Source organism: Leptinotarsa decemlineata, unplaced genomic scaffold (genome assembly GCF_025532065.1).
Source record: "Leptinotarsa decemlineata unplaced genomic scaffold, Ldec_3_MD MMD2_tig00005009_RagTag_RagTag, whole genome shotgun sequence".
In the NCBI taxonomy this organism is placed as follows: Eukaryota; Metazoa; Arthropoda; class Insecta; order Coleoptera; family Chrysomelidae; genus Leptinotarsa; species Leptinotarsa decemlineata.
Window position 1 is genome coordinate 130955 of NW_027412615.1, and position 20949 is coordinate 151903.

The following is a 20949-nucleotide window of genomic DNA, read 5'->3' on the forward strand; positions in this document are numbered from 1 at the left end:
CTTTCTTTAAAATAATTTACTTGAATATTCTATATGTAATATAAAGATTTGTCTATGTTACAAAACTAGTTTTATCCAAACAAGGTGGTCTAATGAAATGAAATCAAAATTTATGCCATATGGTTCATGAGTTATTCTAAAATTTTCAAGTTGAGGTTTTTCTGCTATAATTTTTCTATATCGGAAGAAAAATTCGATACTTTTTCCGAGAAAATTCAAAAAATCGTAAGAAATGGGTACATCACTGGGGTAGTTTTTTTGCTTGAAAATTATCTGGAATGTCCTCCAGATGATTTTCAAGCAATGAGGATGATTTTGACCGAAGACAGGAGTTTTGTGAGGGCATGAGTGAGAGAATAATGCAATGCATGGAGAATCCTTAAAAACCACAAATTCCATCCTTACAAAATTAAACTTGTTCTATTTATATGAATGTGACTGTTGTGTCTAGTAGAATGGTGATGAATGTCCTTATTGAAAGTTATTATTGATAGCAAGTATGGTGGGGTCTAACATTCTATAAATGAAAACCATGGAACAATAGAATAATCTTTTGGATACTGAGAGCCATTGTAGAGCAGTTAGCGTGATAGAAATTGATGTATACCTATTACATTTTAAAATTATTCTCATTCCTCGATTTTGTAGATTTTGTATTTGTTGCACTTTGTACAACTTGAAAGAGAATAAAATAGATGCACAGTAGTCAAAATGGGGTTGGATTATTGAATTATATACCATAATGTTTGTATATGTTGATCTGTTATATAAACAAGCAGTATATAAACATATACATATATCAATAATAAATGTTATTCAACAGAATAAGTGTCGATAAATAAATGAAATATCAATAATGAAATGTTATTTGAACATTTTGTCAATTTTACGACTTATGATTTAACATTCTAATTGAGTATCCTTTACAGTACCCGCAATAAATTACAGATGACAGTTCACAAATTCACTGGAAGTTGTGATTGTAAAATTCTTGCAAACTATAATAGGGTCTGCTCGCGAGAAGTTATTTTGTGTATTTTCTAAAGCGGTCATTACTATCGTGGTTATTTCTGAAATGAGACGGTAAGTGGTTATACATTTTAACACCGTTATAGAAAGTGGATTCCTTTACTAGGGATGAAGAAGGCAATGGTAATTTAAAATTATTTTTAGATTTTTGGCGAGTGCTATGACACGAAGAAATATATTCAAATTTTGACCTATGTTTGTGTATAAGACACGCAGTTTCCATTACAAAGAAAGCCACAACTGTCAATATATTTTTCTCTGCAAATAACTGCCTACATGAATTGTGCGGTCCTAGTTTGAACACATATCTAATGGTTCTCTTCTGCAGTTTAAGTACACTCCCGTATCAGTTTGTACGGATCTCTTGTTGAAGGTTTGTTTTATTTTTTGAGACATAATTTTGTTGAATGTATACATTGCTTGCCTCTTTGTTCAGTTTAGTGGGTGAAGTATTCACCTCGAAAATAAAATTTAAAATTATGATTTTAGAAAATAATTCACTAACGAGGGTAAAAAAGACATAAAATGGTTTCATAAAACCAAACCAAAATAATAATTTTACTATAAATAAACTATAAATACAATGTGTACATAGGTTTATTATTAGACATCCCTGAAGAAGCTTTTGTTACGGTTTAGTAACATTAAAGTGTTTTTTATTACGTGTAATTTAGGTTTTTTCAAATATCGACCATTAGATAGAAATATTTCTTTCAGGTATTGAAAGAAAAAAACCAGTCATATGTTAAATCTTTGTCTACATCTCAGTCTTGGAAGTGAGTTCTTATTTTAATTAGTGTTTTCAACTATTTTTGAAATATATTTTTTAGCAAGCGAAAAAAGAAAAAAACTACTTGTAAATATTGTCTCTTTCAAGTAACTAATTTTGAACGTCATCTAGAGAGGAATCACATTGACTGTAAGGAGGTTAGGGATATGTTATCATATTCTAAAAAACATTCAGAAAGAAAAAAAATTATAGGGCTGTTAAGAAATGATGGACACTTCACAGAATTTATAAAGGGAATATTCAACCTAAATATGATTTCAATACTGAAAATAAAGAATATTACCCATGCTGTAGGTGTAAGGCATTACTCTCAAAAAATTATCTCTCACGTCATAAGAAAAGATGCATTCATAAAAGCTTAAGTAACACCAATAGTGCATTGAATCAGTTAGCTGCATCCCAAACTCTGATTGCTTGTAGTATAGATCAGAATAATACAATACACAAACTGCGGGTGAAAGAAGAGGTTTTTTCAAAAATGAAATCAGATGAAATTTCTATGGTTACAAAAACAGACAGACTGATATGTAATTTTGGAGAAAATTACTTGAAAAAACATAAACGAGAACAAATTACTTCTGTCTGTTCAAATAAGATGCGGGAATTAGCGAGATTTCTCATAGAATTCCGAAAACTGTCAAATAATTCAAATTTAAGCCTAAAAGACTTATTGAAACCCAAATTATTCGATTTGGTGATAGAATGTGCCAAGAGATTCGGAGGATATGATGCAGATACAAAATCTTATCGTTCACCAAGTTTATCAGCCCATATTGGTTCTTCACTCAAACAAGTGTGCGATCTTTTCACACGCCTGATTTTGAAAGAAGATCCATCGTTTATTTATGATAACAAAGAAGATATACTGAAAATACTAAACGATTTAAAGAGCTAATTGATTCTCAATGGACAACAGAAGTTAGTAGTTTGGCCTTCAGAAATTTACAGGAGAAACAGTGGGAAAGACCCGTTTTACTACCCTTAACACGTGATGTAACCAAATTCAAATAATACGTAACAAATATAGCACATAAAGCGGTAGTTGCTCTTGAGACAAATCCCAATAATAAAAAGGATTTGAAATATTTAATTGAAGCTTCACTAACTTTGACTTTCCTGTTCAATAGAAAACGAATTGGTGATGTCCAGTACACCAAACTCACCATCTATACTGAGAATATAAATTCAATTAATCAGGAGGAATGTGAGAGAGCATTAACAGAGTCTGAAAAAGTTCTGACAAAGTACTACAAACGGGTTGTAACAGGAGGAAAGGGAAGCAGACCTGTGGCTATTTTGTTTCCTGTATATTTGCAGTCTTTTATTGATTTTTTATTTGAATTCGATTAGAAACTCACTTGGTTCCTCAAAATAATCCGTACTTGTTTGGATGCCCTGGAACTACCAAATGGACAAGGGGAGATGTTGTGATACGTAAATTCGCAAAAGAGGCAAATTTGGAATTTCCCCAATATATTTCATCAAATAAACTGAGAAAACAAATTGCTACTGTTATGCAAATCCTAAACCTCAATAGAGAGGAGATAAAACAACTTGCTCAGTTCATGGGACATACCGAGAAGACCCATAATGAGTTCTATAAGTAAGTTTGATTTCTGCATTTGAAATATTTGTTTATGAGTATGACAATAACTACAAGAATATAATCGTATGTCCAGTACACAGAATGAGACGTGGCCAGTGGCAGATCGGGCGTAATGCACGTCTGTGTTAAAGAGAGAGGAAAATATTCGAAAAAGAAATGCAGCAATTCACGTACTAGTAATAGAATACAATCAAGGATTCTTAACGGTACGAATTTTGTACTCAATTAATGGACGGCCTTATGACCGGCCATGGTTCATGGTGTATTGTATTATCTTACAAATTGTATGTCGAGTCTCATAACATGTTATGCTTCTCAATGAACATATATATGATTAAAATTGAATACAAAAAGTATGTCTGAATTTTTAAATAAATATTTCATATTTTTATGAGAAACTAATGAAATATAGGTTACCTCAAGATGTTTACCAAACAGCAAAAATATCAAAACTTTTGCTACTTATGGAGAGAGGAGCAGACACGTACAGAAGTAAATCCCTTATGGAAATTGATACTAACCCTCGAAATGAGGTAGCAGAGGAGGAATCTGATGAAGAGAACAAATGTGGAAATGTGAAATTGTTTGCACCTCAAGGTAATTTAATGTTTTTGAAAATCTTCCATAAATATTAATGATACGTTCATGATTTGATTATGATTTGATATATATTATATATTTGTCATTTTTCGATACAGTACCAAAACCTTAGAAAATGACTTAACTAATTTCCAGATGATAGTAACTTGTGCCCTAGTTCAATCATGTGGAAAATTGTCTTCATTAGTTTCATTTCATGCTAGAGGTTCCATACTACTTTTCATGTCGGGATGCACATTGAAAAATATTCAAGATTTCTTTTATGAAAGATTATATTTCAGGCAGGAAGTTTTTATGTGTAATTCGGATATTTACTCATCTGAAACCGAACAACATCAAAAACAAAATACGAAAACAGAAAAAAATAAAATAACAGGAAGAACTCCTTGGACTGATGAGCAAGCAAACCTGGTTAAAAGTCATTTCAAGGAAAATATTAATTTGAGAAAACCCCTGAAAAAGGATGAGTGTCTAGAACTGATTCAAAGACATCCTGACATCTTTCATAATAAAGATTGGCTGCGAGTGAAAACTTTTGTCTACAATATCTACAGAAATAAATGAAGAGTTACTATTTTCCTGATTAATTGTTGCTTAAAATATTTGAATTCCAATATCGTTTGAGACATACTAAATACCCTCAAAAGACCTCTTTTTTTTAACTTGTTTGTTTTATTTTTCATTGTTTTTTATAACTGTTCTATTTTGGAAACTGATGAGATCTCAATAATGATAAAGCATATTATTTCGCTTTTTAGTGTCACAAGGAAACTACTCGAAAAACTAGCAAAGCTGTTTTTGAGATCATTTCATTGTTATAGAAAGTATAACCAAGCCATTAAAAACAAATTCTCCCAAAGTAATCATTTCACATAGATACATATGTTTTTTGACTCTGTTTCACGAATCTAATTGATAAGAAGATATCGTGCATATTTTTAGAAAAATGGATGTTTCAAGTTCTGAGAGAACGATTTTTTAGAAAATGTGTGAAATATTCATAAGATATGAAACAAAAAATATCATCATGCAAATGAAATATTTTGATAAAAAAAATATTGGAACATTTTTCACAATACATGATTTTGTCTCTGGTAACATTAAATGGCTAACGCGTAAACAGAGCTAAGTATATATATATATATATATATATATATATATATATATATATATATATATATATATATATATATATATATATATATATATATATATTCTCATATTTCGATAAATGAATTTTATCGAAATATGAGAATAACTTGTGTTATAAACGTTCACTTCCGTTCTGCTGAAAAGTTATCAGAATAGAGGACAACGAATTAATCACTAGCTGGTATACCAAACCTTGTGCTTCAGGAAGCTTCTTACATTATGAATCTTACCACCAACAAAGACAAAAAATAAACCTAGTTCTAGGTATGAAAAACAGGATTATAAAAACAAGTCATATTTTATTATGCAATGACAATCTCAAAAAACTTTTACAAATTTTCATTAACAGTGGTTACCCAAAAAAACTTACATGAATTATTCTTCAATAGGTGATCCATAGACATTGATTACCTCAGGAACAATAATGATAATTCTAATAATCAGTCAATTCAACAGAATTTTCACCTTATATTTTTTCTTAAATTCCAAACATTAAAATTGCATTTAAAAATCAACTCACATTAAACAATATTTTTTCAAAATTGAAAGACAAATATCCAATTTTAGATTCAAATGAAGTCTACTGCATACCTTGCACACTATGTGGTAAAAAGTATATTGGCCAAACCAAAAGGAAATTGAAAGACAGAATTTGTTCGCATAAAAGCGATATTATAAATTTTAAAAAAACCTGTAACACCCTATATTTTTTTTTATGTTTTCAGATACTATAGACGAAATGAAGGTGAGTTATTATCATATTTCTCATACTTAAAACTGACCGTTTCTGAGAAATTTTGTGAAATTTAAAATGCAGACCATAATTTGAAAATTTTTTTCACCCTGCTCGTGATTGAATATACTGCTTAGCTCAATGGATACCAACGATACCTCAGGATATGAAAGTACGAATAAGAAGAGCGTTTCGTTCCATATCGCAAAATATGTTATCCAGAGTTATCATAAGTAAAATATAAAAACGCCTTTTGTGTAAAAAGCAGAAGAGATAGGTATAGGGAACCCTAATATAGTTTTGAAAAGGAATCTATATCTACGTCAAATTTCGCTACCAAATACGAGGTGTTCAATTCAACTTTGAGAAGTTATTTAATTGAATGTGTCCAAATTTGAGACAATTTTTTCTGGCACTAAGAATTCAATGTGGTAGTTAAGTTTAACCTTAGAGCTGAGCAGTACTTTTAATAACGAGCAGCTCGTTACATGTTACAGGGTGAAAACAATTATTAAATTTCTCAAAATTTCTCAGAAACGGTCAGTTTTAAGTATGAGAAATATAGTAGTATCTCACCTTCATTTTGTCTAAAGCATCTAAAAATATAAAAAATTATGCATATATACATTGGTATGTAACTTTTATGGGAGTCAACCTATATATTTAAAAATAATTTTGGAATATGCCCCTCATGGACCAACATATAACTGTGTTGAGAGTTTTTCCGTAACTTTCTTCAAAAACTATTGGATAGTGGGGTATTGCAGCAACTAAATGAGTACTCTTTTGAGTTAGTCCAAGCTTTCGGAAAATTTTATTTCCATCATCAGGGAAACTACAATAATATAAGTTTTACAGTAAAATAAAAAAATATTACATGCTCAAGACTTACATCTTATGTGAGGATGGTTACATTGATGTTGAAGAAGAAATGTTGAGACATTGGTAAAGATGAAACTTGATATACAATTCTGAATGATCAAAAATTATTTTTTATGAAATATTACTTTTGTCAGATCGTTATTCACCTCGTGCGTGCAAGATTCAAATGAACGAGTCTGAGGATAGAACGTTAAAATATGCCAGAGTGACATCTGTCAAGTGATAAAAAGCTTAAAATTTTCTTCACTAGGAGTACCAAGTGTACCCTAGTGTATAATGTAGAATTCATGTTCAGTTTAAAATTTATAAGTTGATTGAAATTAAGATTCGTTATACAATGGAATTGTTCAAATTGATATTGTTCTTGTAAAAGTTCTTGTCTAGAGTCAACAAGTAGTAATAAATTTCACTTAAGTGATCAATACCTGTTCTTTCATTCTTACAATTGTTATTTTCAAAAATGTAAGACATTTCTAGAAAGGACTTCTCAACTGAGCTTGATTCGGTGGTTTAAACTTCATTTTTCAAAGAAATATGTAGATGATATCATAGTTTCATTGCCCCATGATGGTATCAATGAGATTCTTGACACTCTTAACAGTTACGACCCATACATCTAGTTTACGATTGAAACAGAAGATAACTTGCAGTCAGTAGCGTTCCTCGATACAAAGTTCATCAGAACAACAGATAACAGAGTCTCAATTGACTGGTACAGAAAACCTTGCAGCTCAGGTAGATACACGAACTACCTATCGTATCACAAACATTCTATTAAAGTGAACTTGGTCAAGCAACTGAAAAATAGATTGCTAATAATCTCAGATATAATTTTACATAATAAAAATCTTAAAATTCTTTCAAATCTTTTCATAGAAAATTCTTATCCCATTCGGTTGATGAATAATATTTTGTTCAGTACACCAACATCTCTGGAAAACAATAACTCAACAACCAATTCAACTACCCATAACACATCTCACCAGTCAACGGTGTTTCGAAATCTATTATTAAAGTCAAAAACATTTTTGAAAGAAAATCCAAATTTGATCTTAACCTCATCAGACAAAGGTAATATCACAGTAGTTATGGAAAAAGAACAGTATATAAATATGTCAAATGAGATCATACCAAACAACACATCATATACAGAATTAAATAAAGATCCAACAACCTCCATCCAAAGAAAGTGTAATGCGTTCATTAAATAATTGAAAGATAGAAACCACATTGATGAAACAACAAAAAAGAAACTAACTTGCTATAATGGTATCGCTCCGATGTTCTATGCTTTGCCCAAAATACATAAACTCACACTATGGGTGAGACCAATTGTAGCCTCTATAGGTGCACCTACTGAAGCTTTAGCTTCCCTCTCAACAAGTATTTTGACCAAAGCATATGATCATGACAATGAGTACTATATAAAGGATTCATTTGAAGTAACAGAATAATTTAATAACACAATTTCACCTCCAAAGTATATCATAGCTAGTCTTGATGTAGTCTACTTATTCAGTAACGTTCATTTAGATGCATGTTCAAGATCAATTCATAAGAATTGGAGCAGCATTAGTAATCATTGCAACATTGATGATGAAACTTTTTCCAAATTATTAACCTTCCTCTTTAACAGTACATATTTTTTCCCATGGGAGCATCTTTTTCCCCAATATTAGCAGCATATGTGATGGATGATGTATTGGACACAGTATTACCAGTTTTATTCTTTTAACCTCGTTTTTTAAAGAAATATATGATATCATATTTTCCTTGCTCCATGATGGAATCAATGATATTCTTAACACTCTTAACAGATACGACCCATACATCCAGTTTACGATTGAAACAGAAGGTCACTTGCAGTCAGTACCGTTCCTTAGACAAGGTTCCATTAATAAACCAAGTGTCAATCATGTGATAAGCCAAACCTCACGAATTACGTCGCACAAAAGTGACTGTAGATTACATCCAGAAAGATGCTCTTTAGCAGACCATGTGAATAAGTTTGACCACCTTATGGATTATAACTCAATGAAAGTTTCAACCACTGAATCAAGCTCAGTTAAGAGGTCCTTTCCAGAAATGTCTTACATTTTTTAAAATAACAATTGTATGAATAAAAGAACAGATATTAATCACTTGAGTCAAATTTATTCCTACTTGTTGACTCTAGACAAGAACTTTTACAAGAACAATATCAATTTGAACAATTCCATTGTATAACAAATCTCAAGTTTAATCAAGTCATAACATTTTAAACTGAACATAAATTTTACATTATACACTAGAGTACACTTGGTACTCCTAGTACCACTATCACTTGACAGATGTCACTCTGGCATATTTTATCGTTCTATTCTCAGACTCGTTAATTTGAATCTTGCACGCACGAGGTGAATAACGGTCTGACAAAAGTAATATTCCATAAAAAATAATTTTTAATCATTCAGAATTGTATATCAAGTTTCATCTTCACCAATGTCTCAACATTTCTTCTTCAACATCAATGTAACCATCCTCACATAAGATGTAAGTCTTGAGCATGTAATATTTTTTGATTTTACTGTAAAACTTATATTATTGTAGTTTCCCTGATGATGGAAATAAAATTTTCCGAAAGCTTGGACTAACTTAAAAGAGTACTCATTTACTTGCTGCAATGCCCCAGTATCCAATAGTGGGGTATTGCAGCAATATATACCTTCAGGTTATATTTTGATCAGCCTTAATGTGATTTCACTTTTTAGCAGTATACCTATGCATCTAGTGGAAAAAAGTATTATCAAAAGATGGAATGATATAAATAAAAAATGTTCGATAAACCAAAAAAAAAAATTATTGAAATAATTGGTTTCATCTTCAACTCTTTCGAAGGTAAATACTATAAACAAATTCTTGGTACACCAATGGGAGCTACTATTTCTCCTATTATAGCTCAATACGTAATGGAAGATCTTTTTGAAAACATACTTTCTAAATTGAGTTTTGGAATTCTTTTTTTAAAGAAATATGTTGACGATGTCATCTGTGCAATACCTTATGGCGAATCTAATGAAATTCTTGATGTTGTCAATAGATATGATAAAAAGTTACAATTCAGTATCGAAACTTCTTATCCCAGAAAACTTCTTAATAAAATAATTTTCATTTCTGGCAGTAACACAAATTCCGATGTAATTAACAGAAATATATGTAATGATAGTTCACCTATCAATATTTCTTATAACCTAACCTAACCTAACCTTGGAAATTCATCTTCAAATATCATAAAACTTTTTCATAATGAACAAAATATCAAAATATGCCAAAAAATATTAAAACTATAAGGAATTTGAATACTAAATTGAAAGATAAAACGGATACTACAAAAAAGTCAAATGTGATTTATAACATTCCTTGTAAAAATTGTAACTTGAATTATATTGGAACAACATCTAGAATTCTTAATGATAGAGTAACTTCACATTAAAGTTATATAAAGCTTAATAAGAAATCATGTGCATCAGCACAACAGTCTATAGAAACAGGACATAAACCAAATTACTCCAATATCAAAGTTTCACATACAAAAAAAAAATATTTCCAAACGCCTTTTTCTTGAAATGGTTGAAATTAATGTCTTCTGATTGTATGAATAAGAAAACTGGCATTGATAATCTCAGCAGTATATACAGTAACTTACTGGAACTACATCAAAAACATAATAATAATAATGAAAATTGTATCAATCAATAACTCTTTTTTTAGTCAAAAATTATGAAATCAGCATACCCATTGAAAAATTACATTTATGTAAAGGTATGACATTTGTCAAACCCAAAAAAAAAATCCTATATATGTACAACTTTCTCGTCAATTTAATGTTCAATTTATTGTTTTTCGCTCATTTTTACTGTAAGTATGATTTGTAATGTTATTCAATGGCGAAAATATTACAACTCATTAAATTATAGGCCCTGAAGGAGCTTCACATTAGAAGCGAAAGCTTGGCAAAGTAAAGCAGAGTTTGATGTTTGATTTTTGATTTTTTGACTGAGAGACCCTGTTAATCTATTTTACCGTACATTTCTCCAGTCTCTAAGAATATCTACTTCATATATATATATATATATATATATATATATATATATATATATATATATATATATATATATATATATATATATATATATATATATATTTATATATATATATACATATATATGATGTGTTGTTTTTCCGGGTGTTCATCCGTTGTGTACTATTCGATAGTCGACGTTTCGCCATCATCTCAGATGGCATTATCAAGACGAGTTACTGCTTCGCTTCGAGAGGTGCGTTTCTGGAAAACGCAAAGCATGATTTTTCTGAAAATTCCACCTCTCACATTCCCTTACCTGTTCTACCGATCTAAAATATTTTCAGCATTGAGGCGTTGCCACTTGTATCAAAAAGTCCTAGCAATTATATTTTTTCAATGAAACACCCCGTATATTAATACATTTTTGGAATCGATCTAGTATTTCAATACTTTTTTGTTGATAATATCCTATATCTATCTCTATTTGTTTTCGAGATAAAAAATAAATTGTACCAAATATGGTACAAAACATAGCCTTAATTGAAATTAAGTACATCAGTACTCTCAATTCATGAAAAGTTGATATTTTGGTGATAGTTTGGACAAACTCGAAATATTCAAATAACACCAAGAAATCGACTCCATATCATACAGGGCGTGCTAAAATTACTATTATTTCCATTGTGCATAAAAGTCATTGCAATTATTCAAACACCAACACCAATTTCAAATCAAAATTCAGTTTGAAGAATTCATACCATTTGATCAATGAAGTTCAAGATATTACACTCCCGGATAATGCCAAATTGATTTCATTCGATGTAAAGAATGTGATTCCCAGTATCCCTCCAAATGAAACGATTACTTTGGTGGAGAATCTATTGGACAAAAACTCTATCAATCCAGTAGTGAAAAATGAAATATTAGACTTGCTTACGGTATGTTTGTCACAGAATTACTTTCAATTCAATGACAAGTTTTACTCATCTTGCAAAGGTCTCATAATGGGTAACCCACTTAGTCCTATTCTGGCAGAGATTTTCATGGACGATTTGGAGAGAAGAATACACAGTAACCCACTGGTAAGAAGTTTTCTGTATTGGTATAAATATGTGGATGATATTCTGGTATGTTTTACGGGAACGAACAGACAGTTGACAAACTTTTTGAAGTTCATAAATTCTCTTCACCCATCTATCACATTCACAGTGGAGATGGAACAGGACGAATCTATACATTTTCTGGATTTGACAATAGTGAAAGTTAACAACAAACATGATTTTTCAATTTATCGTAAACCGGCACATACAGATATTATCATTCATAATTCGTCCACCCACCCATATCAGCATAAGGTAGCAGCTTTCAACAGTATGATCCACAGACTGATAAATGTACCCTTGTCAGAAGCGAATTTCAATAAAGAACTGAATATAATAAAGCAAATAGCCGTCAACAACGATTATGATAGTGGCCTGATATATTCTTTATTATCAAAGAAGTTATACAGTCAAGCTTTGAAAGAAGTTAACCCAATTCGAAGAGAGGAGGATAAAAGTTATAGAACATTAACCTACTTATTAGGCCAACCCACTACAAATATTTCAGATTTTCTGCACAGCAAAGGTGCAAATACTGCTTTCAAAACAAACAACAACTTGGGCATGTATATTAAAAATAACAAAGATAAAGGTTCAGTTTCAGAAAAATCAGGAGTGTATAAATTATCGTGTGGGTTATGTCCGATGTTTTATATAGGTCAAACTGGAAGAACGTTTGAAACCCGCATAAAGGAACACAAATATAGTTTTCAGAACGGAAAAATAAATTCCACATATGCCAGTCATCTAATCTCAGAGGGCATGAGTTCGACCATGAATACAAACCCCTCCATTTCCAGAAGAAAGGTTTGAAACTTAACCTATTGGAGAGTATGGAAATAAACAAATTCAAAAACTCTCACCATCTTATGAACGATCAAACTGAATTGAATAATTCGCCTTTATTGAATTTGTTCACACGCAGGTAATAATAGTAAGGTATATTTACAGGTAGACTTTCGAAAAATGTATTGATACCTGACTTTTCCAGCTATATTTTTTCAGGTAGATTTATTACTTAGATAGACGAATAGTTATTAGGTTATAGTATATAAGGTGTAATTTAGAAGTAACTTTAGTTATGCTTGAAGAAGCTATTGTATAGCGAAACACGTGTCGTGGTTTTTGTAAAACCCTTATAGTGAAAATCATAGAATAAACTCTATTTATTAGTTTTTTTTTAACTTGATGATTGGTATGATTCACTCAGAAATGAAATTTTAAGTGATACAAATTCATTTCCCCAATGGAAAGTTATGGATAACCTGTTGTATAAATATGTACCATCCAAGATTCCGTTTGAATCTAATGAGACTGAGTGGAAGGTACTTGTTCCAAAATCACGTTCTGAAGTTATTAGAGATTCCTATGATTCAGCTACTTGCTCGCATTTTGGTATCTATAAAACTTTTTCTCGGATTTAACTAAATTACTACTGGTCAAAAATGTTATATGATGTTAGGAAGTTTGTTCTTCCTTGCAATATTTGTCAATCACAGAAAATAACCAACACTTCACGTAAAGGCCTGATGGGCTGTGCTGTCGCCAGAGGAACAGGTTTCAATCATACATTTTTTATACGGGATAAAATCTTACCATTTGAATTTTCAATTATCAATGTACATTCAATCTAGATACACTGGGGTTGAACTATATGTTTTTCAAGGAATATATGTAAACCACCGCATAGCACCCCACATAGCAATAGATATTCCAGGTATATTTCATGAATATACATTTAAGGATATTGTATTATGCTATGAATATGCCATGGATATATATATCTTCTGGAGAATATTCCCTGGAAGTGCTCCTGGCGAACCTTTGATATATTTTAAGAATATTCCTTGGGAATATTCTTGGAATATCTTATAATATTCTTAGAATATCTAAGGTATATTCTATTAAGAATATTCCAGGAATAGAACCCGAGAAATATTCATAAAATATTCAGGATATTCTTAGTTTATTGTAGGAATATACAATAGAGAAACACCATAGAATATTCTTTAATTATATTTTATGAATATTCTAGGAATATTTGGAATATTCCAAGAATGTGACGAGTAACCGCTATTAGGCATGTATATATTGCATTTTGATACAAGATTCACACAAGGAATAAAACACAAAATATTCATAAACAAATATATTTTAAAAACAATATACACTGAAATATTTGACGTTTCAACCAATATTAAAAATAAAAAATCTAATTCAAAATATTTATTCACTGAATAAAATATTCCTGAATACTGTCATATTACAAATATATTCAAATTAGGATGTTCCTACTCTCAAACAAATGTATACTGAAAAATATACTAAAATAACAACTCTGTGAATTCATCAGCACTAATTAAAAAATAATAAATATATCATTTCATTGAAAAAGAAAAAGTGTATTACATCAAGAAATAGGTTAGGTTAGGTTTCTCACTTAAAAAAATAAAGCCACAAATGAAGTATTCAAAATGAGTGGTATGATGGGTTCTTCAATGAATTTCACTTACTTAAAGTTATCCAAACTTTGCTCACCAGAATAGTTTTCCTTATATTTGTCCAACAATGCATCAGCCAGTGTTTCAATAGAAATACCTGGAACAAAATGTACATTAACGTTCATTATCACTATTTGAAAGTGGCACAATGAAACTGGATTAAAAATCAAATAGATATTTTTCGCATAGGTTACTCATGAACATTTACAACATTTTATGACTTGGAGAGCAACTTGCATTGTCTTGTTGAAAAGTACTCATTACGTTTTCAGTTCCTTGGCGCACCTGCCTGTACCAGGTACCACTCTCTTTCCTTTTGGGCAAATTGATACTATCTTGAAAACGAGTGATAAAAATGATGAAAACCAATGATACAATAGAATGTGTCATTCACTTACTTTTCTCTATTGAAGATACACAACTGAAATCACTCTAGTTCAAACATGTATTTAGTCAAACCAACAAATCCCACACACCAACTCTCCTCGAACCTAAAATGAGGTATAGTAGGGTAATCACCATGACTTTACTATCGATACTATTGCATTTTAATTACTTTTCTTGAAGACTGAATATATGCAACTCTCCTGTTTGAAGATCCAAAATCAAACTATTCGCTGTACTGCAACCCCAACTGCAACCCCAACTGTAGGCAACCCCAAATTATAAATGGTACACTGAACGTGACAGAATTATACTTTGATAATAACACCAACACACCATACATTACACACGCGAACCTGCCACGTCAACCGCCATGTTGAATCAAATGTCGAATTTAACGCAAATGTACCATGCATTAAGGGACAGCCGCTTTCACAGAGCTTATTCGACTGTCGCGCGCTATACTTCAATTGACCAATGAGAAACGTTTACTCCAATTCGTCACTTCCCCATTTCTCTGTTTCCAGGATTTTTCGCTTTGTAATTAAATAATTTCAAATACAAAAAAAAAAAAAATAGGATGAGAATTAACCAATTTATTGATGCAATTGGTTCATTTATTGGCCCATTCAAATTTTTTTGTCGTTTCCAACAGTTGCTGTTGGAGCAATTCATCCAGAATCTTCGCGTTCAGTTCAAAAACTGGTTAACACTATCAGGGTTATATACATTAGGTTATGCATTCGATTAAGATCTTCAAATATTTTTGTTTTTAATAATATTGAATTTTTTGAACACGTTATTATGAGATAATTCAAAATTCCATTGTATAGAATATTCCAAAATATACCGTGGGGATATATTCTAAGAATATACCATATGGTATATTCGATCGACAATATTCTTAGAATATTCAAGGGAGAATAATCCATTTATAGACATTCTATGCACATTCTTTCGGGAATAATCCTGCCATATTCATTCAAGCATATTCTATGAATATTCTAAAGGCATGTATATATTCCAAGAATATTCTATGAATATTTGGAATATATACGTTCGTTTTATGATATACAGAGAATATTCCATGAATATCTAGTGCTGTGTGGGACTACGCGCTGGGAAATTAATTTCCTAAAACATCTTCTACCTAATCAATTAACCTCTTGAAGTATCTAATATTGAAAATTATTATTAGAATTACAAGTGTTGTTTCTGGGAACTTTTACTATGAACCATTGAAGAGTTATTTATATTAAATGTCTGTATGTTCAACTATGTTGTATTTATTTATTACCACTCATCAATTTGAAAACATCTTCTGGTAAAGTCTGTTATAATTTTGGGTGAAACAACTATTTTGTCATTATTTGGTTGCTCAACTTTTCAAGTAAGTACTCTTTGACATAGACATTTTAAAAGTTGCAGTGGCGCCCCTCCTATTTTTGGACCAGACAATTAATGTACAGTGATATAGTTTTGTTTGTGAACGATCCCTTAGTGCCAACCAACGAAGAGCTGCCGTCTGCATTGCTCCTTTTCATTTAATAGAAGAATTGCTTCAAAGTTACTATGTAAATTCAAACTATTTTTTCAAAGCAAAATTTACTTTTCATGGGTATCTTGTTGATTTGATTAAATAATGAAGTTAAAAAACTGTACAGATACTTATCTTAACGTTACGGTAGTGAAAATTTCATCTTAACGTTACGGTGCCGAAAATTTGCCTCCGTCTTCAGAATTGACAAAATATCAAATTTTGCAGTTTTCTCTTCAGTTGTTCCATTTATGAACTTTCTCGACTGACAGACCTCAAAGGAATTTCGAAACGTGAATGATAAAAATCTCAAGAAATACTTATGAATAACTTTCCATGAAAAATTACATTTCTTCAATAGTTCATGTATCATTTCTACAACTAACTATCTCTACTGTCTCTCACCATGTACAAATTTCACGAAAATTTTGGAAATTCATATTGAAAAAGAAAACGTTTATCATTTAAAAATACTTCGTTGAATTATTATTGTCAAAGACAGTTTCGGGAATTTTCGAAAATATTGAAGAAAAGAGGATTGAAACTTTTTATGTTGTTTACCACTTTTATTCGCAACTAACGTTGTTACTGCAGTTTCGTCCTATGAGAAAATTTTCAAACTTATACATTGAACTCATGATTTCCTACCACTTAGTAGCTACATCCACCAATTTATTTCATAATATCGTTCATTTTGCTTATGAATCAATAATTCATGCTATAAATAACTCTCCATGAAAAATTACATTTCTTCAATAGCTCATGTATCATTTCTACAACTAAGTATCTCTACTATTTCTCATCATGTACAAATTTCACGGAAATTGTGGGAATTCATATTGAAAAAGAAACCGTTTATCATTTAAAACTACTTCGTTGAATTATTATTGTCAAAGACAGTTTCGGGAATTTTCAATAATATTGAAGAAAAGAGGATTGAAACTTTCTATGTTTTTTACCACTTTCATTTGCAACTAACGCTACTGCAGTTTCGTCCTATAAGAACATTTTCAAACTTATAAATTGAACTCATGATTTCCTACCACTTAGTAACGGCTACATCCATCAATTCATTTCATTAACATTGTTCATTTTGCTCATGATACAATAATTTATGCGTTTCTCTCTAGACGCATCGTATAATCTGGTTGTATTTGAAGAAATGGAATGAAAAGGAAGTCCAATTCACTTCAGTATTCAGTAAAAAATACTATTGATGAAAATTGTTTTCTTCTATTTTCATAATGATACATAGGAATGGAAAATCATTCAATGAAATGACAGAATATATGATGAGTAATAATGTTTGGACATAATGACGTAATTACATTTGGTTGGTTTGTGTGTGTGAATGCACGGTATAGGGTTTCATCAAGTGCTTGTCCATGTACAAACATACGTCTGCATACTTCAAAGATCCACCAAGTAATGAATGTTCCATCGGTGTGAGCCCACCAAGTTAGTACGTCTACATACTACACTTTCAACATCGAAATGATCTCTACATACGTCACACGATGTCGACAAGGTGACTTTGAAGAAGTATTTACATGCGGACACGGCGACATTGAAGTAATGTTTTGGATTTGACATACACGGTAGAGTTAGAATTTGACATTATCGACTGACTAGTGCTCCTTCCTAATCAGTTTGGATGGTACCTATCATGACAGAGAGTGCACACGTCTACACTCTCTGGAGTTCCAACGACCACTGCTTGGCTCGTATCACCAGGTTTGTTCTGGTTCTGCGAAATTCAGGTTCTAGGACGTCAGGATCATGCACAGTTGATATAGAGCGTTCTGGTTTATTGAGGATAATTTCAGACTGATAAATACTCTGTTCTGGTTTTGACTGCGAAATGATCCTAAACTTTTTTGAACCGTCCCGAATCGTTCTTGCTCTCGAGGCTGAACTGTTCCCGTTGCTCATGCGCATTCATGTGGAAATTTGTTTGGGCTATTTGCTAAGATGTTTTTTTATATATTTGATTTGAAAAATCGATGATTGAGGGTAGATAACATTTGAGCTGACTATAGGGATACGCTACATAACAAAATGGACATGATTAATAAATAGTATTTTCTCGTCTTCATCTCTTCATATATACGATAGGTGGCACAGTGGTCTCCTCAAAAGCGTTCTGATTTAAACAAGTGTCCGAGACTATTTCGGACTGTTTGAGATTTTTTGTTTGTACGCATCATGTCTTGCGCAGTTTCCAAACGTTTTGGGATGTTAGAACCTACCATCTGTCAACACATCGAGTTGTGATGGTGAGGAGGTCGCAAGACACTTTCAATTCTGAAATGACATCAACATACGAGATGAATTCGTCTTGAGTATATTTCTTACAAAATTTTGTTTACATTGTCATAAAACGTATGTGAAACTGCTCATAAAACTTATGTGAAACTGCTGATTACACAGAAATTGCTACTTCGAAATTCCAAAAGTAATACAGTGTTGAATAGACAATTGAATCAATTCGATATTCCAAAAGTAATACAGTGTTGAATAGACAACTGAATCAAATTTTAAAAACCCCCTTTCCGATTGGAAAAAAGTTGGTATCGCCCTCTCTCTTTCAAAGATCCACAAAGTAATGAATGTTCCATTGGTGTGAGCCCACCAAGTTAGTGGTGTGACGTCACAGCAGCAACTGTTTAACGATAGGAGAACGTGATGTTTACTCCACGGCGTGTGGCTGAGTAATGCGTATTCATCGGTGGGTCCTCAACTCGATACGAAGATGACTGACGTAACGCATCGCTCATCCTTCGCTGTCAATGGCGACGCACAGGCGGCGAGAACTATGTTAGCGCATCTATCCTCTAAACGATAGCGTAACGACTTCTGTTAACGCGTCCACAGCTGAGAGCTAGGCTTAGCTGTGACGTCAGGCACGCCAGGTAGGTATGTTTATGCTTTATTACATATAAATGGTCCTCCAAGAGTATTTTAATACATTTTCGAAATATAAGACGACAAGCATTAGCTGGAAATATAGTTGCGTCATCTATGAACTAAGGTTGAAGACCGTGATCGCCAAAGTGTGTAAAAGCATGGTGTTCACTTTCGTACGGTTGTGAAGGTCTTGAAGTAATTTGGAAGTGATATGCTTCTTTATTTGAACAAAATAACTGAATAAAAACTAGTCACTGTATTTAGAAGTTGAAGAGCTTGAAATGTGGAAATAACGTTACAATGTATCTGTCATAATATGATAGAGGTAAACTCAAGTAACTTGAGTTGCAACTGCTCTCCTGTAAAATTTGCAAAATGTCAGTTACGATAGTTTACCTCTGAGGTACAGAATTTATGAAAAAAATAATCGAATCGTTTCATTTTTCAAAAGAGTGATAGGTGGCGCCATCTTTCCGTCAGTAGAAAACCCAATATCAAATAAATGATTTTTGAGAATCCCAGGAAGTATGCAACACATCACATCACAAATGATATCAAATATTACTTGAAAATTAGCTTAACAAACGAGCTTCCATTGAATTATCCGTGCATGGATGCAGAGACACAAATGAATGTCTAAGAAGTAAAAAAAAAACACCAGTTGAAATATATTTGGTCAGGAAATACTCAACACATCATCAACTGAAAATTTATTTATACATATATGTATGCATTGCGAGCACGTACAATTATGCGCCTACCATTTATTAAAAAAAAATAATATATTAATCACTTTCAGATTCAAAACTTTCACCAATGTTCATAATAATAGGTGAAGTGTAATATCCATATCAGAAAGAAGGTTTTATCGTTCATACCATTTTTCTATGAGTGATTCAGTGTGTTTCACACATTTTGCCCAGGTTTCAGCGTTGCACTTCTCTAACGCTTCATTCCACATACTCAATACTTTTTCATCACTGTATCCAACTCTACCAATATATTTGTTATAGTAGGTTTTGCAATCAGCCAAAATTATTTCAATAGCATTAAAATCTGGGTGGTAAGGTAATAATCTTAATACTTCATGTCCATGTTCTCATACCAGTTCATCTCTAATATATAATAATAATAATAATAAACGTCTTTATTGTATTAAATGACATATGATATACAAATGAAATGAATGTGTTGGCGAAGTCTAGCTCAGAGCTATTCTACTCAACCAACAGGGGTTTGAACCCCGATTTGAAAAAGGAAGTTCACGAGTTAGGTAAACGATAATTTTAGTAAATGGCTGTACTTAGTGGATTCTAAAAATAATTGAGTGGCGCAGTAAACATAAATAAGTTATACAGGTTATTCACCATCACATATACATTATTGAAAACTTACTAGCCTGAATAATTGCAGTCAATTAAAAGGTAAAATGTAAATTATCAGAATTTGCTATATTACATCATTGTGTGAGTAATAAATAGTTCTTCAATTCATATTTGAATTTATTTATAATATATAACTTGAATTGGTCAGGAAGAAGATTGTACATTCGAATGGAGTTCAAAATAAAAGATCGTTGAAATATCGCAGTTTTGTGCTGGGGCATGGTCAGGGCAGATCTGTTTCTGACATTTTTTGAATGTATTCTAGAACGTGGAATGAATT

At 31.6% G+C, this 20949-nt stretch overlaps 2 long non-coding RNA genes across 2 annotated transcripts in view; one reads left to right on the top strand and one right to left on the bottom strand.

The window, feature by feature from the left end:
* The window catches only part of LOC141484237 (uncharacterized), a 697804-nt gene that overhangs the window by 16661 nt on the left and 660194 nt on the right, over positions 1-20949 (top strand). The window lies entirely within an intron of this gene.
* LOC141484235 (uncharacterized) lies at positions 14245-15307 on the bottom strand. Its single transcript, XR_012466539.1, has 3 exons — positions 15013-15307; positions 14855-14947; positions 14245-14553 (listed from the first exon to the last, which is right to left on the bottom strand). It is a non-coding gene; the product is annotated as an uncharacterized lncRNA (long non-coding RNA).